Raw genomic sequence first — 25,199 nt, 5'->3', positions numbered from 1 at the left:
CTATATTACTGTTTCGAGTGTTTTATTAGTGACTAGGGGCCCAGTGCACTAATTCATGCACCTTGAAAGGAACTATGGTCTGCAAGGCTGTGGTGGGCACAGGGGCTGGTTTTGGTCCATCCTCTATGCCTTTGCCTGGCCCCTCCCACTGCAGCCACCCTGCCCCCTGTTTGCCAGCAGCCTCACTCCTATGTGCTGATGGTGCAGGCCCCGCGCCCACCTACTGATGGTGCAGAGTGATGTGGCCAAAGCCATCAGTGGGTGAAAGTGGCAGCTGCTGCCCCAATCACCCCTCAGGAGCAAGGGGAGGTGGAGAAGCCCTCAGGGGCGATCAGGGCCAGTAGCCACTGCTCGTACCCACTGATGGCACTGAGCAATCGGGACCAGTGCTGGATGCCAGCAGCGGGTGTGAGTGGTGGCTCCAGCTGCAGGTGCAAGTGGGGCCAGTGCTGGCAGTGGGTACAAGCACTGGGCAGGACTGTAGCATGCAGAAGCAAATAATTTTTAGTAACCACCAGAGGCTCACCCCAATGACAGGAACCAGTGCCCCGCATTGGTCTGGTGCTCATGCTCACCTGCTCCACCAACCTGCTGTGTCTGATGCCCACCATGTTCCATGCATGCCCCCTGGTGGTCAGCTCACATCATAGAGACTGGTTGTTTGATTGTTTGGTTTTCCTGCCATTCGGTCTATTTGGATATTAGCCTTTTATTATATAGGACTAGTGCCCCCAGTGCACGGATTCATGCACATTGAAAGGAAATTAATTAGAAGTTGGTTGGTGGGGTGGGACTAGGCAAGATGGGCTAGACACGCCCTGTAGCCAACCTCCCAAGGTCCCTCCCAACCTGGCCACACCTGGGGCAGTGCCATAGCACGAAGGCCATCTGCAGAGTGAGCAGGGTCCTTCCAGCAGGTGGGGTCCCTCGGACTGGCCTGCAGGGATCGGGCCGAAACTGGCTCTCTGACATCCCCTGAGGGGTCCCAGATTGTGAGAGGCCAGTCTTTGGGTGATGCACCCTATAATCGGGCTCCCTCCTCTCTGGTTCCGGCATGTCACCCAAGAACCACCTCTGCCAAGTCACCGCAGCTCAGCAGCTTCTGTGTTGAGCATCTGCCCCCTGATGATCAGTGTGCATCATAGCTACTGGTTGAAGCATCTGCCCCTGGTGGTCATTGTGCATCATAGCTACTGGTCGGATAGTCACTTAGCCTTTTACATATATAGATAAGCACTGGGATTGTTTTTTTAACATTGCATTTTTTTCAAATTATTGTCTTACTAATCTATACTAATAAAAGGGTAATATGAAAACTAGGCCAGGACACCATAACAGTCAAGACCAGCTCAGGAGGAGGCTGTGCTTGCAGATGGGTGGGGAGGAAGGGTAAAGGTGGGAGGGGACTGCTGTGTGGTGAGGCAAGCCATGGATGGGCAATGAACAGGCCCAAAGACAGCAGGGTGGAGTGGAAAGCAGGGCCTGCTGGTTGCCGTGGAGACCGGAGGGTCCGAAGACAGCAGGGCAGAGCAGGCCCCACAGAGGGCAGGGAGCAAATGGTCGCCGAGGCTACCAACTCAAGTGATTTTGAAGGTTGCACAGGTGTGTGGGAACTTGACTCTGGGTCCCACAGTGCACCCCAGACTCTGACAGGAGGGAGGAGGGAGCCTGATACCTGCACCCAGGACCCACAAAGCAGAGCACCTGCTCCCAGGACTCCCAGCAGGGCGGTGGGAACCCCATCCCTTGTGAAATCACCCATTGGTCAGCTTTCTGTCAGTGGCCTGACAGCCAGGAATCTATTCACTCACACCTGAGACCCTGACAGCAGGGAGGTGGGAATATGTCTAAAGACCAGCTATCAGCACAAAGTACCTCTGAAGCTGAAAGAAGCCATTGTTGGCAACACAATGTATCTGGAGGCCAACTATTGGCACAAGGTATCTCTGGCACCAAAAGAAAGTGTCATTGTCAACAGAATATGTCTGAAGACCAATTATTGACACAATGTGCCTCTGCAGCTGAAAGAAAATGACAGCATCAACAAAATATGTCTGAGGAACAGCTATTGGCACAAAATACCTCTGAAGCCAAAAGAAGCCAGCATCAGTGACAGAATGTATCTGAAGAGCAACTATTGGCACAACGTAGGTCGGCAGCTGAAAGAAGATGGCATCATCGACAGAAAATGTCTTAAAACCAATGTACCTCTGAAGCTGAAAGAAGGCAGCATCAGCAACAGGATATATCTCAAGACCAACTATTGGCACAACATACCTGTGCAGCTGAAAGAAACTGGCATCATCGACAGAAAATGTCTGAAGGTCAACATGCCTCTGAAGCTGAAAGAACAGGGTTCCCCTAGGTAAGTCCCCCCTCCCACACTCGGGATGGATAGGACTGCACCATAGGGTGCTGCAGACCCCCCTATAGAGGATAAGTAGGGTAAGAGGGTGGATAGTACAGAACTTAGATTGAGAAGATGGGTCATACTGAGTCTAAAGAAAAAAGACTCTGTATTGATCTTTTAACACATATGCTTACTAGCAGAGGAGTTAAGGTTACTCACAGTCAGACAGAAAGTTTTATACAAGAAGTATGTCCATGGCTTCCTGAGGAAGGAACTGTTAATTTAGAAACTTGGACTAAAGTAGGAGAGCAATTAAAGACTTATTACAGATACCATGGATCTGAGAAGGTCCCAGCAGATACCCTTTCCCTCTGGAATTTAATTTGTGACACCTTGGCACCAGAGGCAGAAATGGTTGAACTTTCTCAAACTTTAAATAGTCCCTTGGCTCCACCTAGAGAGGACACATCATTTGTAAAGCATGTCTCTCAGGAGGCGATTACTTATTATGGAAAACTGAATATGATGATCTTGCTAAGAGAGCTGTAGCCACTAGCAAAAAATCCAGAGGAGGAATAACCTTAGACATGATATTAGGAGAAGGTGATTTTATCACAGCTCAGGAGCAAATGTATATGCCCAAAGAGGCACTTATTAAAGTAACCAGTTGTGCAGTAAGTGCCTGGAAATCCCTACCTTATACAGCAGGAAAAACAACCACCCTTACAGAGGTTAAACAGAAGGTCGAGGAACCGTATCAGGATTTCCTTTCTTGCTTCATACAGGCAGTCAAGAGAGTAATCACTAATGAAGAGGCAGCCAATATCCTAATCAAACAACTGGCTTTTGAAAATGCTAATAATACCTGTCAGGCTTTATTAAGGCCAATTCGCAAAACAGGAACTATAAATGATTTTATAAACATAGTGTGCTGATGTAAGACCAGCATTTATACAGGGTGTAGCTATAGCTGCATCCCTCAATGGGGAGACATACCTTCAATATGTACAGGGCATAGGACAAGCCAGCAATAATACAGGTAATAAAAGAAATATGAACTGCTACTCTTGTGGCTTACCTGGGCACTTTAGCAGAAAATGCCCCCCAAAAATAATAATACTCAGGTCAGATGGCAAGCTCCTCAACAGCCTGGAAATACATCAGGGAATAATATTAATCCTCCAAAAACTGTTTGTCCCCGATGTCAGAAAGGATTCCATTGGGCAAAGGAATGTAGATCAAAATACCATAAAAATGGTCAGCCTTTAAACTCTACAACCCGCTCCCAAGGAGGTTCTATCCCATCACCTCAATCGGGAAACTTGAGAGGGGGCCAGCCCCAGGACCCTGCAATAATAGGGGCATCAACCCTCAACCCTTTGCAAATTTCAGTCAGTGCCCTCTTCAGGGCAACCCAGGCAGTGCAGGATTAGGCCTGAGTTCCATGACCCATGAAATACTAACCCCAGACTTGCCAGTAGCAGCCATTCCTACAGGAGTGTCTGGGCCACTGCCTGAAGGAACTGTAGGTTTAATATTAGGACGGAGCTCCACCTCATTACAGGGGAACTTAGTCATCCCAGGAGTTGTTTATGCAGACTACACAGGAGAAATACAGATTTTACTTTCCCCGCCCACTACAACTATACAGATTCAGCCCAACCAGAGAATTGCCCAATTACTCCTGTTACCAAAAATTACAAGAAAATGAGTTTAAATATTCCTCTCCTCATCATGTTCTACAACCTACTCTATTTGTAATTAATATACTAAATGTAGATTCTGAGGGAAATTCCCCGATGTACAGACATTGGAACCCTGATCTAACTAAATCTAAAGCCCTCGGAAAATGGAGAGAATTACTTTCAGGACTTTTAACCTGGGGAAGAGGATATGCTTGTATATTTCCACAGGATTCAGACTCACCTGTGTGGATTCCAGACCATCTAGTCCAACCTTATGTCTCACCGCCCTCCGTCTCCACCTCATGCTCCTCCTCCCTGGTATCATCAATATCAGCCGAACCAGAGGGCACAGCTGACTCTTCTCTGGATGCCGACACAACCATCAAGCAGAGCCCTGATGGGCCCATTGATCGAGCCATTCAACGCGCTGATGCTTCAGAAAGCCCATCACCAGTGATGCCGCCCGCTAGCCAGATCAAGAGGGCAACAAAACCACTGACTTGGGGACAGCTGAAATCCTTGACTGAAGAGGCCAGCAACCTTCTACAGGAACAAAGGCTCTGTGTGCACTCCATCCACTATGTTTATTGCTATGCTCGCTATCATTGCTTGTCAGTCTTCTCCTGAGCCTTAACCCACTCTGAGAGGTGGCTGCTGATTTACACGTGCTATCATTTAAAAAATAAACAAGGGGGAATTCGCCGGAAGCTGGTCCATCCTTGCTGCTTGACACAGTCACTGCAGGGAAGAAACATCTGCACAGCATATGTTTCAAGGGACCTGGCGTATATGGCATACTGTTCTTAATAGGTTTGCTCACCTTCTTAGCGCTATGTGTTTTAACCAAGGTCACCTCTCCGAGAAAGGTTGTTTCCCAGGTGGGGATTTTTCCCTGGAGTTACAGATTAACAGGACTATGGAAGGGAATAAATCAGTAAAACCCCTTAACTAAGTGCCAGGCAGGTAGTTAATCACTTTAACTACGAACAATGACGCTTAAGCTACATAATCTTTACTTAGGAAAATCTCCTTCAGTTACTTCCTTGTAGCTTAACAGAACAAAAGAGTAGTGACCTTGTAATGGAGATAACAAAGGCCCTAACCTTTGGAATAGAATGGATAGGATTAAAATCAACTGGTATAAATACAGATGTAACAGGAGAATAAAGACTGAACCTGGCTGGAGAACTTGGCTAGAGAACCTAGCTAGGCTGCTGATCAACTGAACGCTGTCTCTGTGTCATTCCTTTTTCACCAACTCCGTCCACACCTTTGGGAAACCCTGGACCTGCTGGGGCTGAACCCCAACATTTTTCTTGAATGGTCCAGGTGGTAGTAGAAAAACATATCTTTATAAAGCTTTAATACATTATATTAGAGGCATTGTTTTTCCCACAGCGTCTACAGGAATTGCTGCAAATTTACTTCTCGGTGGAAGAACCTTTCATTCCCAATATAAATGACCAATTCCATTAAATGAAACTTCAATTTCTAGACTTGATATAAAGAGTGAAGTTGCTAAAACCATTAAAAAGGCCCAACTTCTCTTTATTGATGAAGGCACTTTGGCATCCAGTCGTGCTATATACACAATAGACATATTACTAAGAGAAATTATGAGTCTGAATGTTGTATTTGGCTGGAAAGTTCTCCTTCTTGAAGGAGATTTTCGACAATGTCTCAGTATTGCACTGCATGCTATGCGATCAGCCATAGTACAAACCAGTTTAAAATACTGTAATATTTGGGGATGTAATGTTTCAGAAAGTTTTCTCTTAAAATAATTATGAGGTCAAAGGATTCTGCTTATAGTGGATGGTTAGTAAAACTTGGAGATGGCAAATTTGATATCAGTTTTCATTTAGGAATGGATATTATTGAAATCCCCTGTGAAATGATTTGCAATGGATCTACTATTGAAGCTACCTTTGGAAATAGTGTATCTATAGATAATATTAAAAATATATCTAAATGTGCAATTCTTTGTCCAAAAAATGAGCATGTTCAAAAATTAAATGAAGAAATTTTGGATATACTAGATGGAGATTTTCACACATATTTGAGTGATGATTCTATGGACTCAACAGATGATACTGAAAAGCTAAATTTTCCCATCAAATTTCTTAATAGTATTACTCCTTCGGGAATGCCATGTCATAAATTAAAATTGAAAGTGGGTGAAATCATCATGCTATTGAGAAATCTTAATAGTAAATGGGTTCTTTGTAATGGTACTAGATTTATTATCAAAAGATTATGAATTAACATTATCAAAGCTGAAGTATTAACAGGATCTACAGAGGGAGAGGTTGTTCTGATTCCAAGAATTGATTTCTCCCCATCTGACACTAGCCTCCCATTTAAATTATTTCGAAGACAGTTTCCCATGATGCCAGCGTTTGCAATGACTATTAATAAATCACAAGGACAAACTCTAGACAGAGTAGGCATATTCCTACTTGAACTTGATTCGCACATGATCAGTTATATGTTGCTTTCTCTTGAGTTGGAAGAGCATGTGACGTAAAAGTTAAAGTTGTAAATACTTCATCACAAAGGAAATTAGTCAAGCACTCTGAAAGTGTTTTCACTCTTTTTTTAAATTTAATTTTATTTTGTTATTAAATCTTTATTGTTCAGATTATTACATTTGTTCCTCTTTTTTCCGCCCCATAACTCCCCTCCTTCCAGTTCCCACCCCACCCTCCTCCCTCACTCTCCACCCACTGTCCTCATCCATAGGTGCACGATTTTTGTCCAGTCTCTTCCCGCATCTCCCACACCCCTTTCCCCCCCCCCCAAGAATAGTCAGTCCATTCCCTTTCTATGTCCCTGATCTACACTAATAAAAGAGAAACATGGTAATTGGCGTACAACCGCTACCCTTTTCATTGGCTAATCAGCGAGATATGCAAATTAACTGTCAGCCAAGATGGCGGCCAGCAGAAAGGCAGCTTGAAACTAACATGAGGCTTGGTTGCCTCAGTGACGGAGGAAACCAACGTTCCCCACCTGCGGCTGCAGGCCTCTGAGCCTGCAGTTTCAAACATTGTAACAAATACCACCAGACTTCAGCCAGCAGATTCGCAACATTGTATGCAAAGGCCAGAAACCTACTTTCAGGAGCGGAGGCCTAAGAGCTGGAGCCAAGCCTCAAGGTAAAGCTGGTCCAGAATAAAAAAAAAAGAAAAAAGGAAAAAAGGAGAGTTTGGGTGTTCAGTCACCCCCAGCCTGAAAACAGCCCTCAGCCCCTCACCCAGACTGGCCAGGCACCCCAGTGGGGAGCCCCACCCTGAAGGGTGTGTGACCAGCTGCAAATAGCCATCATCCCCTCACCCAGGCTGGCCAGGCACCCCAGTGGGGACCCCCACCCTGACCCAGGACACCCTTCAGGGCAAACGAGCTAGCCCCACCTGTGCACCAGGCCTCTACCCTATATAGTAAAAGGGTAATATGCCTCCCAGCACCGGGATCAGTGTGACAGGGGGCAGTGCCCAAACACCATGATCGGCCCTGCTCTGTGTGTGACAGGGTGCAGCACCCCAACCCCTCCCCCCCAGGCCCTGATCTGTGTGTGAAGGGGTAGAGCCATAACGTCCCAATTGGCCCTGCCCTGAGTGTGAGAGTGGCGGAGCCCCAACCCCCTGATCGGCCCTGCTCTGTGGGTGATAGAGGGCGGTGCCCCAACCCCCCCTTTGCCCCCCCCCACGGGCCCAGCTCTGTGTGTGTTGGGGTAGAGGAATAACCTCCCCATCAGCCCTGCCCTGAGTGTGACAGTGGGGGCGCACCAATCCCCTGATTGGCCTGGCTCTGTGGGTGATAGAGGGAAGTGCCCCAACCCACTGATCTGCCCTGCTCTGTGTGTGGCAGGGGATGGTGCCCCAACTCCCCTATCGGACCTACTCTGTGAGTGACAGCGGGGAAGCTCCTCAACCCCCTGATGGGCCCTGCTCTGAGCATGACAGGGGGGAGCTCCCCAACCCCCTGATTGGCCCTGCACTGTGCGTGACAGGGGGTCTCACCGCAACCTCCCCATTGACCCTGCCTTGAGTGTGACGGGGGTGGTGCCCTAACCCCCCAATCGGCCCTGCTCTGAGCCTGACCAGGGGCTGCACCTTGGGATTGGGCCTGCCCTCTGCCACCCGGGAGCAGGCCTAAGCCAGCAGGTCATTATCTCCTGATGGGTCCCAGACTGCTAGAGGGCACAGGCCAGGCTGAGGGACCCCCCCTTCCCCCAGAGTGCACAAATTTTTGTGCACTGGGCCTCTAGTTCTATTATAATCAATAGTTCATTCTGTTCATCAGATTATTTATTCACTTGATTCTTAGATTCACTTGTTGATAGATTCATATTTGTTGTTCATAATTTGTATCTTTACCTTTTTCTTCTTCTTCCTCTTCTTAAAGGATACCTTTCAGCATTTCATATAATACTGGTTTGGTGGTGATGAACTCCTTTACCTCTTCCTTATCTGTGAAGCTCTTTATCTGACCTTCAGTTCTAAATGATAGCTTTGCTGGATAAAGTAATCTTGGTTGTAGGTTCTTGGCATTCATTTCTTTGAATATTTCTTGTCACTCCCTTCTGGCCTGCAAAGTTTCTGTTGAGAAATCCCCTGACAGTCGTATGGGTATTCCCTTGTAGGTAACTGACTGTCTTTCTCTTGCTGCTTTTAAGATTCTCTCTTTGTCTTTTGCCCTTGGCATTTTAATTATGATGTGTCTTGGTGTGGTCCTCTTTGAATTCCTTTTGTTTGGGGTTCTCTGCGCTTCCTGAACTTGTAAGTCTATTTCTTTCACCAGGTAGGGGAAGTTTTCTGTCATTATTTCTTCAAATAGGTTTTCAATATCTTGCTCTCTCTCATCTTCTGGCACCCCTATAATTCTGATGTTGGTACGCTTGAAGCTGTCTCAGAGGCTCCTTACACTATCTTCATATTTTTGGATTCTTTTTTCATTTTGCCTTTTGGGCTGGGTGTTTTTTGCTTCTTCGCATTTCAAATCTTTGACTTGATTCTTGTGCTTCTCTGGTCTGCTGTTGGGAGTCTGTATAGTATTCTTTATTTCAGTCAGTGTATGCTTAATTTCTAGTTGGTTCTTTATCATAACATCGAGGGTCTCATTAGATTTCTTGTAGATCTCATTAAGTTTATTGGCAGCTTCTAGACAGTTTTTTGAGAGACCTTAAAAGTGTGGTTCTGAACTCTATATCTTCCATTGACAATTTTGTCCTGTTTCTTTGTCTCCGCATTTTTTTATGCTTTCTTGGTGCACCCCCTAGTGGTCTTTGTGCGCAGTCTTGTTGTAGTTAAGCCTTGATTGTCGTAGTTAATACTGGGGGCATTTGACCTCCAGGCCAACTGGCTGTGAGAATTAGCTGTGTCTGCAGTGGGAAAACTTCTGTCCTCTGGGGAGGTGCTAATCTAGCCTTTGCCTGAGGCTATCCGGCAAATGGCTCTGTGTAGGGCTTGGGCGGGGCGGGTCGCACGGGATCAAACAGGGCTGGCGGAGCGAGCAGTTATGGCTGTTCTCAGTCCTGTCCCCAGAGCCTCTGCCTTTCAGAGTCCCAGCAACCACTGCAAACCTTCGAAAGAAAGCTGCCCTCGCGTTCTGACCGATGCCAGACAGTCCCACTTCTCCCGTTTGAGTCTGGGTCCCTAGAGACTCGCCCAGAACTGGAGCTCAGGGCCTGAGCCTCCCTCCCGATTAAAAACGACAACCGTGCTCTCAGCCACCAGCCCGCTCTGCGCGCACCTCCGCACCTTTGTATTTTCCGCACTGCTCCTCCTCTGAGTCTCGGTATGCTGTTCTCTTTCCTTCTAGTTGAAGAATTTCCCCTCAGCCAGCTTTCCTGTGGTTCTGGGTGATGTCCGTTCTATCTTTTAGTTGTATTTTTGAAGTGGTTGTGCGAGGCAGCATTCTCCGGTGTTTACCTATGCCGCCATCTTTGTTCTCGGCCTCAGTCTTGTCATTTTCACTCTTAATGTAGTATACAGGGAGATGTTCGAATAAGTTTAATTACTTTATCAGTCATTGTTTGCATCAATGTTTTTTTTTATATCATGTTTTTGTTGTTGTTATATCATGTCTTTGTTGTTGTTATATCATTCTGTTATTGTTTATTTATTTATATATTATTTTCATATACATTTTACTAATTCCCTTTCATCTCTGACACTTCCATTATAGCAGTGGTTCTCAACCTTCTGGCCCTTTAAATACAGTTCCTCATGCTGTGACCCAACCATAAAATTATTTTCATTGCTGCTTCATAACTGTAATGTTGCTACTGTCATGAATTGTAATGTAAATATCTGATATGCAGGATGGTCTTAGGCGACCCCTGTGAAAGGGTCATTCGACCGCCAAAGGGGTCATGACCCACAGGTTGAGAACCGCTGCATTATAGGGAAAGGGCAAACAGCAATATTAAAATATTTTCTCTAATTAATTCCCTTTTACCACGCACGAATTTCATGCACTGGGCCACTAGTTGTTCTATATATTATGAAGTTCCCTGATATTATTGATGCATAAAGACAAATTAAGTAATTTGTAAGAAGTAAAGAAAGACAAAAATAGTTCTGCCATTGCTTAATCCAGTACTTTTTTCTTAAAAAATGTGTTTACTTTTGTGGTCTCAACAGGTAGGCCTGTTTTGCATGCAAATAGCAGGTAGTTAAGGAGACTTAATTTGACAGTTAATGTCTTGTGCTGCCTCAACATCTGTGGACTAATAGACTCTTTCTGTGGTATGTGATGTTGCTGATAAAATGCAACCAGTTTAAGTAGACTTTTTCAACTAAGTTTCAAGAAAGCTTTGAGGGAACATGGAGAGGGTTAGCATAAATAATAAATATAAAGTTCACTGTAGTTTTGGTGACATTGGCATAAATGTCCTTAAAAAGTAAGACAGCTTTAATATTAAGTACAGTAGTTCTCAGTCAGCTTTGCTCCTCATTGTACTATTAATATAAAGGAAAAGACTGATTTGCTTAAAAATGGGGAATTGCCATTTACAAGAAAGTGAAAATAGATATTATATCTAAGGAGCACTGAAGAAACCATGTAGATAGACTGGTAAGAAGAGGGGGTTCATAAAAAGGAGGTTTGGAGCAGGTGTGATGGGTCTCAGCTCAAATGATATTGGCTGCAAAGCTCCCTCCCCTTGGGAGTAAGGGGTCTCAACTTCACACAGGGATCCCAAACCCAGAGCATCAGAGAGGGGAAGGAGTGCCTGCATATCATCGGGCAAAGGGAACCAGAGGAATTTTTTCTGCCTTGGAGACTGGGACTGCACCTTTCCAGTGATGGGGCACTCCTATTGTTAGCAGCCCCAGACTGAGTAGTTTGCATGGACTCTGACTGCTGGAAAGGCTGCACTGTGGTGTTTGAGTCCAATGGAGAGGCCAATGGGCTGCACCCTGCAGTGACTTTGAGAGACCCTCTTCTACATTGGTCAGAAACCTAGTCAATGATCAAGCTGTTTGTCATAAGTAAAGGGGGAAAGGGCTCACCTCAAGTGCCAGGTTGCAAGCCTGGTCCTCAACTGTGGAGCTTCCCATACTAGCATAACCCCAATCTGCTGGGTTGGTGGCACAGGGTAGCAGCACAGGTCGGGAATTTTTGGCCCACACTGAGGAGAGTCTGGAGCACTAGTGGAGCTGGGCATTTTGGTGCCCGCCCCGCCCACCCTTAACTGAAAACAGCCATGTGGAGAGATCATAGTCCTGGGCCAGGCTAATTTTCTAACCCCTCCTGCTTAGACTGGCAGTGCAAGGGCATGGATTCTGTGCAGCACTCGGACTGTTGAATTATACCCCCTGGGGAAGCTTCTATCTGGGAGACAGTGGGAGAGTGTTGGGCTCTGTAACTACATGGTGGGGAGACTTATCCTACCTCTCTGTTAGTTCTGAAAGACAGCCCAAAGAAGGAGAGGTAGAACCCATCTCTGCCTCCTGCAAGCTTAAAACACCACCCCCAACAAAAGACTGATTGGTTCAGCTCTGTGAAGTTCTGGATACCCACACTGAACACAGTTCTCCGGGGGAAGGAAGAGCGGCTCAGAGTGGGATATTCTAAGTGTGAGACCCTCAGAGGCTATTACCTTGGAAAAGGAGTCAGTGCTTAGCTCCCTCCTGAGGGCTGGGCCTACAATACCCTCAATAGGAGACTTTTTGATCAGTCCACCTGAGCCCAGGGCAGCTGAATCAGCTCCTGCAGAGATAAGTGTAGGCTGTACCAAACTAAACCGGAAGCATACCCCCATATGGGGAACAAGAGTTGGAATATCTGGTAAAGACTGAGGAGTCTGGCTTTGAAGCAGAGATTAATTTATTCTCATTGAGTTCCTGACTACATAACCTCTAAGCAGAGGGCCTACTAACCCAAGCTAGCTAGCGTGGGTCCATCCTGCAGACTCTTGTCAGATGGCTCTGGAAGAAGATCAGGGAACCTCAGGGAGGTGGCAGAGTAGCTGATAGGTGGAGGCAGACCTCAGGTAGCCTGGGTACAACCACAGATCTATCTCCAAATCTAAGCTAAAAGAAGCTGATCCATTTACACAGATTTGTCCCTCCCACAAACACACAGGCCTAGCAGATGCATACACAGTGAACAGAATGGTAACTACACACAGGAAGCCCAAGAACAGTTACACACAACATCTGACAGCGATCTGCATCTGAAACACATCCAAAAGAACCCAGAACCAACACAATGAGTGGTGGGCCTCAATCCACAGAAGAGTTCTACCCAACTAGAAACACAAACTGCATATTGAAAGGTGGATCTTGGCAGGCTCAAGACCCAGGAACAACCCCTGCACAGCATCTCAGACATGGTGATAAAGGTTTACCTCTATAAATTCCAAGCCTGAAGGGTTAAGAATTGTGCCACTCAGCCCATCTAGAAACCTTGAGACTACTTGCACAATAGTTTACATGTCTGGGGCAGGATTGAGCTTTATAATCAGCCAGTCTGAGGGATGATGCCAACTACAAAAGAGTCATCAACAATTGAGGTATAATTACCAAAAATGGGTCCAAACAACCCATACAAGAAACATTCCTAGAATACCCAGCTCAGGCTATCAAGTAGACTGCACCACTGAGAGCCATAGGATACCTACTACATTAGGCCATCCCACCAAAACTGGGAGTCATAGCAGTGCTATCTAAAACATAGAAACAAACACAGAGACAACCAAAATGTGGAGAAAAAGAAACAAACAAACAAAAACAAACAGGACACAAATGAAAGAACAGGAGGGAACTCAAGAAAAAGAGCTAAATATAATGGAGGCAAGCAATTTATCAGATAGAGAGTCCAAAGTAATGGTTATAAGGATGCTGAAGAACTTAGTGAAAACAGCAGGATGAAGAAGGACACAGAAACCATGAAAAAATAACCAGGTGGAAATGAAGAATGCCATATCTGAAATACAAAAATTACTGGAAGGAGTAGTCATTAGACTAGGTAATGCAGAGGACTGAATTAGTGAATTAGAAGACAGAATAGAAAAAAAAATCAGTCAATCAGAACAGAAAAAAAGACAAAATAATGAAAAGAAGGATAGCTTAAGGGAACTTTGGGACAACATGAAACATAATGTCTGCACCATAGGGGTACCAGAATGAGAAGAAAGCAAGGAAAATATAGAGAATCTGTTTGAAGAAATAATGACAGAAAACTTCCCTAGCCTGGTGGGAAAAAAAAAAACACGCTATTTCAGGAAACACAGAGTCCCACACATAATAAACACAAAGAGATCCACACCAAGACACATCATAATTAAAATGACCAGACTAAACATAAAGAGAGCATCTTAAAGGCAACAAGAGAGAAACAGTCAGTTACCTACAAGGGAGTTCCCATAAGGCTGTCAGTTGATTTCTCAACAGAAAAAACTTCATGCCAGAAGGGATTGGCATGAAATACACAAATAATGAAAAGCAAGAACCTGAAACCAAGACTGCTCTATTCACAAGGCTATCATTTAAAATAGAGGGAGAAATAAAGAGTTTCCCCCACAAAAGAAGACTAAAGGAATTCATTACCACCAAACAAGCATTGAAAGAAATGCAAAAGGTACAGCTGTAAGAAGATAAAGAAATAGAGAAAAAGGGGAACAAATGCATAAAATGGCAATAAATAAGTACCTATCAATAATAACCTTAAATATAAATGGAGTAAATGGTCCAATCAAAAGACACAGGGTAGCCAAATGGATAATAAGACATGATATATATGCTATCTATTAGAGACCCACCTCAGAACAAAAGATATTCACAGCCTGAAAGTGAAGGGATAGAAAAATATTGCATGCCAATGGAAACAAAAATAAGCTGCAGTAGCAATACTTGTATCTGACAAAATAGACTTCAAAACAAAGGCCATAAAAGAGACAAAGAAGATCACTATGTATAATAAAGGGATCAATCCAACAAGAGGATATAAAACCTTACAAATGTATATACACCCAATATAGGAGCACCTAAGCATATAAAACAACTTTTGGTGTACTTCAAGGGAGAAATCAACACCAATACAGTCACAGTAGGAGAATTTAATACCCAATTGTCATAAAGAGATAGATCTTTCAGACAAAAATAAAAAAGGAAACAGTGACCTTAAATAACACTGCCTGTCATATGGAATCATTGATATTTATAGAACATTTCATCCCATAGCAGCAGAATACACATTCTTCTCAAGTACACATGAAGATTCTCAAAGATAGAACAAATGTTAGACAAAAAAAGTCTCAATAAGTTTAAGAAGGTTTATAACATATTAAGCATCTTTTATGACCACAATGGCATGAAACAAGAAACACAAATATAAAAAAGGTAAAAAATACTCAAACACATGGAGGCTAATTAGCATGTTCTTAATCAATGAATGGGTTACCAATGAGATCAAGTAAGAAAAAAAAATTACCTGGAAACAAATGAAAATGAACACACAATCACCCCAAATCTATGGGAAATAACAGTCCTGAGAGGGAAGTTCATAGCATTGCAGGCCTACTTCAAAAAAAAAAAAAAAACAAGAAAATCTCTAGTAAACAATCCAATACTACATCTGAAAGAATTGCAAAGAGAACAACAGGTATAGCCCAGCATATGTTGAAGGAAAGAACTAATAAAAATCAGAGTAGAAATAAGTGACATAGAAACTAAAAACAAACAAACAAAAAATAGTGCAAAAGATCAAAAAACAAAACAAAACTAAAAGCTGATTTTTTGAAAGAAAAAAAAAAGATTGATGAAACTTTAACCAGATTCAAGAAACAAAGAGAGCAAACCCAAATAAATGTAATCAGAAATGAAAGAGGAAAGGTAACAACTGACATCATAGAAATACAAAAGATAATAAGAAACCATTATGAACAACTATATGCCAACAAAATAGACATGGATAAATTCCTAGAAACATACAATCTTCCAAAACTTAATCATGAAGAAGCAGAACACTTGAATAGACCAATAACAACTAATGAAATAAATCAAAGAAGTAATAAAAAAAATTCCAGCATATAAAAGTTCTGGACCAGACAGCTGATGGCTTCACAGACAAATTTTAGCAAACATTTACAGAACTAATACCAGTCCTCCTCAAACTATTCCAAAAAATCCAAAAGTAAGGAAGACTTACAAGTTCTTTTTAAAAGACTAACATTGTCCTAATACCAAAATCAGATAAAGGCACAAAAAAAAAAGTATAGCCTAATATCCCTGGTGAATATGGATACTAAAATTCTCAACAAAATACAAGTAAATTGAATCCAGCAATACATTAAAAAAAAATCATATACCATGCTAAAGAGGGATTTATTCCAGAAATGAAAGGTTAGTACAATACATGAAAATCAATAATTGTGCTACATCTACACTAATAAAAGACAAAGATACTAATTGAACGTACCTTTGCTATGCCCCAAGCCATGCCCACCATCCAATCAAAGCGTCTATATGCAAATTAACCCACCCAAGATGGCAGCCAGCAGCCACGGAGCTGGAGCAAGCAGGAGGTTTGGTTGCCTGGGCGATGAAGGAAGCCAAGATTCCCGCCTGCCATGAGCCAGCTGTGGCCTCCGCTCATGGCAACAAAGTTTCAATTATAGAAGACAAATAAATCCCAGATACCTGCTTCCAGCCAGCCTACACTGGGAGCTAGGGTGGCTGGGGCCATGGCCATCCTGCAAACAGCCATCAGCCACTCACCCAGGATGGCTAGGCAACCCAGCGTGGATCCCCACCCTGAAGGGGCTGTGGCCAGCCTGCAAACAGCCATCAGCCACTCACCCAGGCTGGCCACACCCTCATGGGGTGATGGTCCCTGCTGGGGGGCTTGACCAGTCTGCAAAGTGCCATCAGCCACTCACCCAGACTGGCCAGGCACCCCAGCAGGACCCCCCCACCCTAAAGAGGCTGTGGCCAGCCTGCAAACAGCCATCAGCCCCTCACACAAGCTGGCCAGGCACTCTTATATAATAAAAGGGTAATATGCAAATTGACTCTAACAGCAGAACGACTGGGAATGACTGGTCACTATGACACACACTGACCACCAGGGGGCAGATGCCCAATGCAGGAGCTGCCCCCTGGTGGTCTGTGCGCTCCCACAGAGGGAGCTCTGCTCATCCACAAGCCAGGATGACAGCTGCCAGTACAGCAGTGGTGGTGGGAGCCTCTCAAGCCTCCTCAGCAGAGCTAAGGATGTCCAACTGAAGCTTAGGCCTGCTCCCTGCTGGCAAGTGGACATACACCGAGGATTCCCAGGCTGCCAGAGGGTTGTCTGACTGCCAGCTTAGGCCCAATCCTCCAGGGAGTGGGCCTAAGACAGCAGGTGGTCATTCCCTGAGGGGTCCCAGACTGCAAGGGGGCACAGGCCGGGTTGAGGGACCCCCCTGAGTGCACAAATTTTTGTGCACCGGGCCTCTAGTTACATTAATAAAATGAAAGATGAAAATTACATGATCATGACAATAGACGCAGGAAAAGCATTCAATAAAATCCCACACATATTTATGATAAAATTTCTCAACAAAGTGGGAATTGAAGAATCATACCTCAACATAATAAAGGCCATATATGAAAACCTACAGCGAACATCCTACTCAATGGGCAAACACTAAAACATTTCCCTTAAGAAGAGGAACAAGTCAGGGATGTCCACTTTCACCACTGTTATTCAACATAGTATTTGAAGTCCTAGCCACAGCAATCAAACAAGAAGATGGAACAAAAGACACTCACATTGGAAAGGAGGAAGTAAAACTATCATTATTAAAAGATGACATGATGTTGTATATAGAAAGCCCTAAAGACTCCACAAAAAACTATACTAGATATAATAAATGAATTTGACAAAGTTGCAGGATACAAAAATCAACAAACATAAATCCATACAATTTTTGTATACCAACTAGAGGCCTGTTGCACGACATTCATGCACTGGGGTGGGGGTTTCTCAGCCTGGCTTGTGCCCTCTCACAGTCCAGGACCTCTCGGGGGATGTCTGCCTGCCAGGGAGGCAGGAGAGCCTCCTACCACCCCCGCTGAGCTCACCAGCCATGAGCCTGGCCAGGGCTTCTGGCTGAGCAGCTCTCCCCCTGTGGGAGTGCACTGACCACCAGGGGGCAGCTCCAGCATTGAGTGTCTGCCCCTGGTGGTCAGTGCACATCATAGCAACTGGTCATTCCACCTTTCGGTCAATTTTCATATTAGGTTTTTATTATATAGGACTAGGGGCCCAGCACACAAAATTGTGCACCTTGAAAGGAACTGTGGGCCATGAGGCTGCAGTGGGCACAAGGATGAGTCTTGGCACATCCTCTGTGCTGCTGCCTATCCCCTCCTGCCATGATCCCTGGTCCCCTGTCTTCCAGCAGCCCTGCTTTCACCGCTGCTGCTCCCATGTGCTGATGGCTCACACCTGTTGATGGAACTGAGCAACTGGGGCTAGCACCAGCAGCAGGTATGAGTGGCAGCTGCTGCCCCAATCTCCCCTCAGGAGTAGGGGGAGGTGGAGAAGCCCTCAGGGGCGATCAAGGCTGGCATCTATCACTCATACCCACTGATGGCACTGAGCAATCAGGACCAGCACAACGTGCCTCCAGTGGGTGCAAGCAGTGGCTCCAGTGCAGGCAGCAGGTGAGAACAGGGCCCTCACCAGCAGTAGATGCAAGAGGCAGCTGCCAGCCCCAATCACCCTCAGGATCAGGGGGTAGTGGAGAAGCCCTGAGGTGTGATCATGGCTGGCAGCTGCCGCTCTCATCCATTGATGGCACCAAGTGATCAGGTTTGGCACTGGGTGCTGGCAGTGGATGTGAGTGCTGGCTCTCATCCCGGTACTGGGTAAGAGCACCAGGCAGGACTTCAGGGTGCAGGAGCAAAGAATTTTCAGTAACCATCAGAGGCTCGCCCCAGTGACAGCAACCAGTGCCCCACCTTGGTCTGGGTGCCCCCACTCACCTGTTCCACCATCCTGTCGTGGCCAATGCCCACCATGTTCCATGCTCTGCCACCTGCTGCTGACACCGCCATGTCTGCGCACTGTCCCTGGTGGTCAGAGCACATCATAGCGACAGGATTTTCCATTGTTTGGTTTTTCTGCCATTTGGTCTATTTGCATATTAGGGTTTTATATATATAGATAACTACCTTTCAGAAAAAGAAGCTAGGAAAAAGAAACTATCTACTATTGCTACAAAAACAAACAAAACAAAAACATAAGGTGGCTAGGAATAAATTTAACCAAGCAGATAAAAGACCTGTAATAAGCCAATAAAGATTTAAAAAATGAAATTACACCACCAACTTATACCATATACAAAAATGAACTCAAAATGGAAAAAAGATTTAAATTTAAGTCATGAAACCACAAAAACCTTAGAAGAAAACATTACTTCGAACATAGATGAATAAACTGATCAATGAAATTTTCATTTCTGCCCTAGCTTTTTTGGCTCAGTGGATAGAGCATCGGCCACTGAAGACAGCAGACTGAAGGGTCACAGGTTCGATTCCAGTCAAGGACACATGCCCAGGTTGCAGGCTTGATCCCCAGTAGGGGGAGGGTAAAAGGCAACCGATCAATGATTCTCTCTCATCATTGATGTTTCTCTCTCTCTCTCTCTCTCTCTCTCTCTCTCTCTCTCTCTCTCTCTCTCTCTCTCTCCCTTCTCCCTCTCCCTTCCTCTCTGAAATCAATTTTTTTTATCTCTAAAAAAAAATTTGGAAAGTATGAAGGCACTTTTTAATAAAGTAACACAAACATTATAATATCATCCATAAAGCTACTAGATCTTTATGAATAACGTATATGTTTTAGGAGATTGGTGTTTCTTAAGATTTTTACATGTGCTAATATTTTAATCTTCACACATACATGCATATACACATACACATATACTAGTATATAAATACACACAACTTGTGAAATAAGTGTCTTTATCCTCATTGTATAGATATGAACATTGAGGATTAGAGAATTCAAATAATTCTCCTAGTCATCTAACTACTAAATAATAGATCTGACATTGGAACCCGTGTTTGCCAGACTTCAAAACTCATGTTCTTTTTGTAGTCCAATGCTCATTTTGCTAATAAATGATTTCTCAAATTTACTTGACTTAAAAAATCATTAGTGGTTATTTAAAACACTGATTTATGAGCTCCACACTAGACCAGCTGAATCCAAATCTGTAGGAGAGAGTACTAGGTGGGAATTCAAAATTTTAAAAAGAGCCCCAGGTTATTCTTATCTTCAGGAAAGTTTATTTGTGTCTGTTTTGCATTTGCTCTTCAGAAGTTACAGATACCTTGAATCTTTACTTTCTCCATATTACCAAGAATCTTCTTAGTTAAACTACTAATTTTTATCTTTACTTCTCAGTAATGAAGAATAAGTAGTTTTTTTAGTTAACCAAATAAAGACAGATCTGGAATTAAGTTGTGTTTGAAAATCTTAACCAGCTTTCAACAAAGAATAACACTCAGAACTTCCAGTTTGGAAGTGACCTCCCAGTAGTAATAACTCATATTGCTCTGGGAATATCAAGGGATCATTTGGAACCAGTAGTAATTACAAGGTTTATATCAATTCATAATCTTTCATAATCACAAGCATGCATAAATTAACCTTCAATAACCTATGATACTATTTAATACATGAGTTCAAATGTTTGAAGATTCTTGGTAATTCCAACAGCCTTCCTTCAGATTTACTCCATAAGGAATAAAACTTGGTTTAAATTAATAAAATTATAAACTTTCTCAACAAAATATGAACATCAATATTAATTACTCAAAGACTTTCAGAAAATGAACTACTGTAAATGGCAATAAAGCTAACAACAATTTTTTATGGCAAATGATGGGTCTGACCACATTCAACAAAAGAGAGAATTATATTATTTTTCTATATCACATAATTAACAGTCAAGCTTGAAGGAGAATAGTCCTATACAATAGTAACACTTTAAACCATATTTTATCCCCAGTTTTCGTATCCTTTATTCAAGTCACAAGTGATGCAAGATTTTCAGTCTCTACTGTTAAAGTTAAATCTTTTTTAAAATGCTTTCCCTTTTCTCCTTTCTATAGTTAGAACAAGAATAATACTTTTATCAATGTCTGAGTCAATGGACAAGATCATTTTACTGCTTGATTATACCTTGTGTAATGTCTTAGAGTTTCAATTAAAACTTTTCTCTACCTTTTTCTCCTATGATATTCTAGCAGATACTATTTATCTTTTCATGACCTTTTCTGATACTGCTACCTGGGCAAAAATGTCAATATTAATTTTAAAAACACAGCGAGTGTTCAGTAATTCAGCTTTGTTAGAATTATGCAATTGACATATGTCTAATGAGTCATTATTTAAGAACCATAAGGTACAAAATTATTAAAGCTAAATACAGTTCTAAGAGCTAAAATTAAATCCTGACACTTAAAAGAAGTTTCCAGAAAATTTTTCCTAAACATATGAAGGCCCAGGTTATCATTTTAAAAGAAAAGAGAAATTATTCACATGAAGTGATTTTTTTTAAATTGAACGTGAAAATACCAATGTGAATGATACCTCAATTTTAAATAGTATAAAGTTTTTTTTTATGCTTCCTCCTTTTATTTATATCTAAGAAACTTGTGTCTTTTGTATGAAATAGATTCATGATCTATAGGAAAGAAGAAAGAATGCCTCTTTTGTTTTGTTTTATAAGATATTTTAAGAAATTTATTGGTTTTTTTTTATGCTTCCTCCTTTTATTTATATCTAAGAAACTTGTGTCTTTTGTATGAAATAGATTCATGATCTATAGGAAAGAAGAAAGAATGCCTCTTTTGTTTTGTTTTATAAGATATTTTAAGAAATTTATTGGTAGAGCACTGATTAATATTATCCCTAAGATAAGGAGTTAATTATTGTAGTGAAACACTCTTTAACTTTTATAGTGGTGGTGAAATAACAATCCCTTTGAACTAGTCATATGATTGCCAACACTAGTTATACTTTTAGCAATATCAGAGTTGAAAACAGAATACATTTTTATAGTTTATGTAGTGACTGCATTATCCGATATAATAAAAGGGTAATATGCAAATTGACCCTAATAACAAAATGATCAGAATGACCACTTGACCATTCACTATGAGGTGCACTGACCGCCTCTTGGTCCCTTCCCCCACTGTCAGGTACTGATCACCCAATGGTGACCAGGGAACCGGGAGTGGTTGGCAGGGGATGCAGGCAGCACCAGGCCAAGGCACCTGCCCCACTGGTCACCCCACACACAGGGGGTGCCCCTTGGAGGGGTCAGAGCCAGAAAGCAGGCAGCAATGGCCTGTGAGCAGGCAGGAATGGCCAACCTCTTGGTCTTTCCCCCTGGCTGTCAGGCTCCAATTGTCTGATGGCAAATGGGGAACCAGGGCTGGGTGGTGGGGGATGTGGGAGGCACCAGGCCAAGGCCATCACCCAGATGGGCACCCCACACACAGACGGCAACCTGCGGCAGGGGCGGGGCTGGCAAGCGGGCAGGAATGGCCGACTTCTTGGTCCCTCTCCCTGGCCAGCAAACTCTGATTGCCAGATGGTGAATCAGGATCCAGGGTTAAGTGATGGCTGGGGGTGGGGCTGAATGCAGGCAGCCAGGGGTGGCTCTGATTGCAGGCCAGGTCTAGGGACCATACCCATGCATGAATTTTGTGTGCTGGGCCTCTAGTCTACTTATATAAAAACCATGGGTGGTGTTCATCACGACCATCAGAATCACGACTAAGCAGAAGGAAGTCAGTCCTGCAGGGGTTGTCTTGGCAATGACTGCGCCCTCCCCTGAGCTGTTTCCCAGAGCTGTTTCCAGTGAGGGCAGGGTTTGAGGAAGGAACCCATCCTCAGAGCGTGGACCTACTGAATCCTGGGTCACTTTGCCAAGGGCTGCGCCCTCCCCAGCTGTTTCCCAGAGCTGTTTGGGTATAACATCAAGCCAGAAGCTTGACCAAGTGGAAGGAAGTCAGTTCTGCAGGGGTTGTCCTGGCAATGGCTGCACCCTCCCCCGAGCTGTTTCCTGGAGCTGTTTCCGGTGAGGGTGGGGTTTGAGGCATGAGCCCACCCTTGGAGCGTGGACCTTCTGAATCCTGGGTCATTTTGCCAAGGGCTGCGCCCTCCCCAGCTGTTTCCCATGTGGCCTGAGGGAAGAACCCACCTTCAGAGCATCAGGAGCACCCAGCAGCAGTCAGTCCTGGGTTGCTGAGATGGAGGCCACGGCGTGGTAAAACTCTGGGTCTGGCCCAACAGGGGGCATGGCTGACCTTCTAACCAGACCCTGACAGTAGAAAGGAGGGAGCCTCATTCCTCACAGAATCTGCTGTTGGGTTGCTTGCTGTCAGTAGCCTGCCAGCCAGAAACCCCATTCTCCTGCACCCCGGACCCTGACAGGAGGGAGAAGGGAAACCCTTTCCTCATGGAATCGATAGGTGGCCAGTTTGCTGTCAGGGGCCTGCCAGCTAGCAATCCTATTCACCTGCGCCCTGGCCCCTGACAGCAGGGAGGAGAGAATATGCTTAAAGACCAACTATTGGAACAAAGTACCTCTGAAGGCAAAAGAAACCATTGTTGGTGACAGAAGAGAGAGTTAGAAACATCGATGAGAGAGAAACATCGATCAGCTGCCTCCTGCACAATCCTCACTGGGGATATGCCTGCAACCAAGGTACATGCCCTTGACCAGAATCAAATCCTTGAGTCTGCAGGCCGATGCTCTATCCATTGAGCCAAACCAGTTAGGGCAATTAATTCCCTTTTAAAGTGCATAAATTTTGTGCACTGGGCTACTAGTCATTATAATAAAAAGCTTATATAAACAATATATTTCATTTTTTCACATTGACTTCTAATAGTATCAAAGCTAAAATCAATTTTAATCTACAGAAATAACCAAACCCACATGCTTTCTAAGAAAAAGAGTGAAGGAAACAAACATCATAACTCCCAAATATATGAAACAAACATTTCCATAATGTAAGGAAGAAATAAAGAACTCTCCAGAAATAGTAGGAGACTTCAATTCTCCACTTTGTATTTTTAAAGGTTTTTATAGCTATGTTGAGGTAAAATTGACAAAATTAAGTATATTATATTTAAGGTTTATAAGGTGATATTTTGAAATATGTATACATCATGAAATGATGACCAAAATCAAGCTAATTAACATGTCAATCACCTCACATAGTTACTATATTTTTGTGGTGAGAATTCAAGATCTATTCGCTTAGCAAATTTAAAGTATCAATACATTTTTATAAACTTTACTAATCATATTGTACATTAGGTCTCCAGGACCTATACATCTTTTTTTTTTCTCCATTTTTTTTAAATTAAATCTTTGTTGTTCAGATTATTACATTTGTTCCTCTTTTCCCCCCATAACTCCCCTCCTCCCAGTTCCCGCCCCACCCTCCGCCCTCACTCCCGACCCACTGTCCTCATCCATAGGTGCATGATTTTTGTCCAGTCTCTTCCCGCATTTCCCACACCCCTTTCCCCCCCCAAGAATAGTCAGTCCTTTCCCTTTCTATGTCCCTGATTCTATTATGATCACCAGATTATTTATTCACTTGATTCTTAGATTCACTTGTTGATAGATGCATGTTTGTTTTTCATAATTTGTATCTTTACCTTTTTCTTCTTCTTCCTTTCTGCATTTCATATAATACTGGTTTGGTTGTGATGAACTCCTTTAGCTTTTCTTTATCTGTGAAGCTCTTTATCTGACCTTCAGTTCTGAATGATAGCTTTGCTGGATAAAGTAATCTTGGTTGTAGGTTCTTGGTATTCATCACTTTGAATATTTCTTGCCATTCCCTTCTGGCCTGCAAAGTTTCTGTTGAGAAATCAGCTGACAGTCATATGGGTATTCCCTTGTAGGTAACTGAGTTTCTTTCTCTTGGTGTTTTTAAGAGTCTCTCTTTATCTTTTGCTCTTGGAATTTTAATTATGATGTGTCTTGGTGTGGTCCTCTTTGGATTCCTTTTGTTTGGGGTTCTCTGCACTTCCTGGACTTGTAAGTCTATTTCTTTCACCAGGTAGGGGAAGTTTTCTTTAAATAGATTTTCAATATCTTGCTCTCTCTCATCTTCTGGAACCCTTATAATTCTGATGTTGGTACGCTTGAAGTTGTCCCAGAGGCTCCTTACACTATCTTCGTATTTTCGGATTCTTTTTTCATTTTGCTTTTCCGGTTGGGTGTTTTTTGCTTCTTCGCATTTCAAATCATTGACTTGATTCTTGCGGTCCTCTGGTCTGCTGTTGGGTGTCTGTATAATATTCTTTATTTCAGTCAGTGTATGCTTAATTTCTAGTTGGTTCTTTATCACAACATCGAGGGTCTCATTAGATTTCTTGAGGATCTCACTACATTTATCGGCGGTCTCACCAGTCTTTTTGAGGGCCTTACTAAGTTTATCTGCAGCTTCTAGACAGTTCTTGAGATACCTTAAAAGTGTGGTTTTGAGCTCTATATCTTCCATTTCTGACATTTGCATCCTGTTTCTTTGTCTCCGCATTTTTTTATCTTTTCTTGGTGCACCCCCTAATGGTCTTTGTGCGCAGTCTTGTTGTAGTTAAGCCTTGATTGTTGTAGTTAATACTAGGGGGAT

Source organism: Myotis myotis, unplaced genomic scaffold (genome assembly GCF_014108235.1).
Source record: "Myotis myotis isolate mMyoMyo1 unplaced genomic scaffold, mMyoMyo1.p scaffold_m19_p_4, whole genome shotgun sequence".
In the NCBI taxonomy this organism is placed as follows: domain Eukaryota; kingdom Metazoa; phylum Chordata; class Mammalia; order Chiroptera; family Vespertilionidae; genus Myotis; species Myotis myotis.
The sequence above is the reverse complement of the archived record's forward strand: the minus strand, read 5'-3'. Positions refer to the sequence as shown.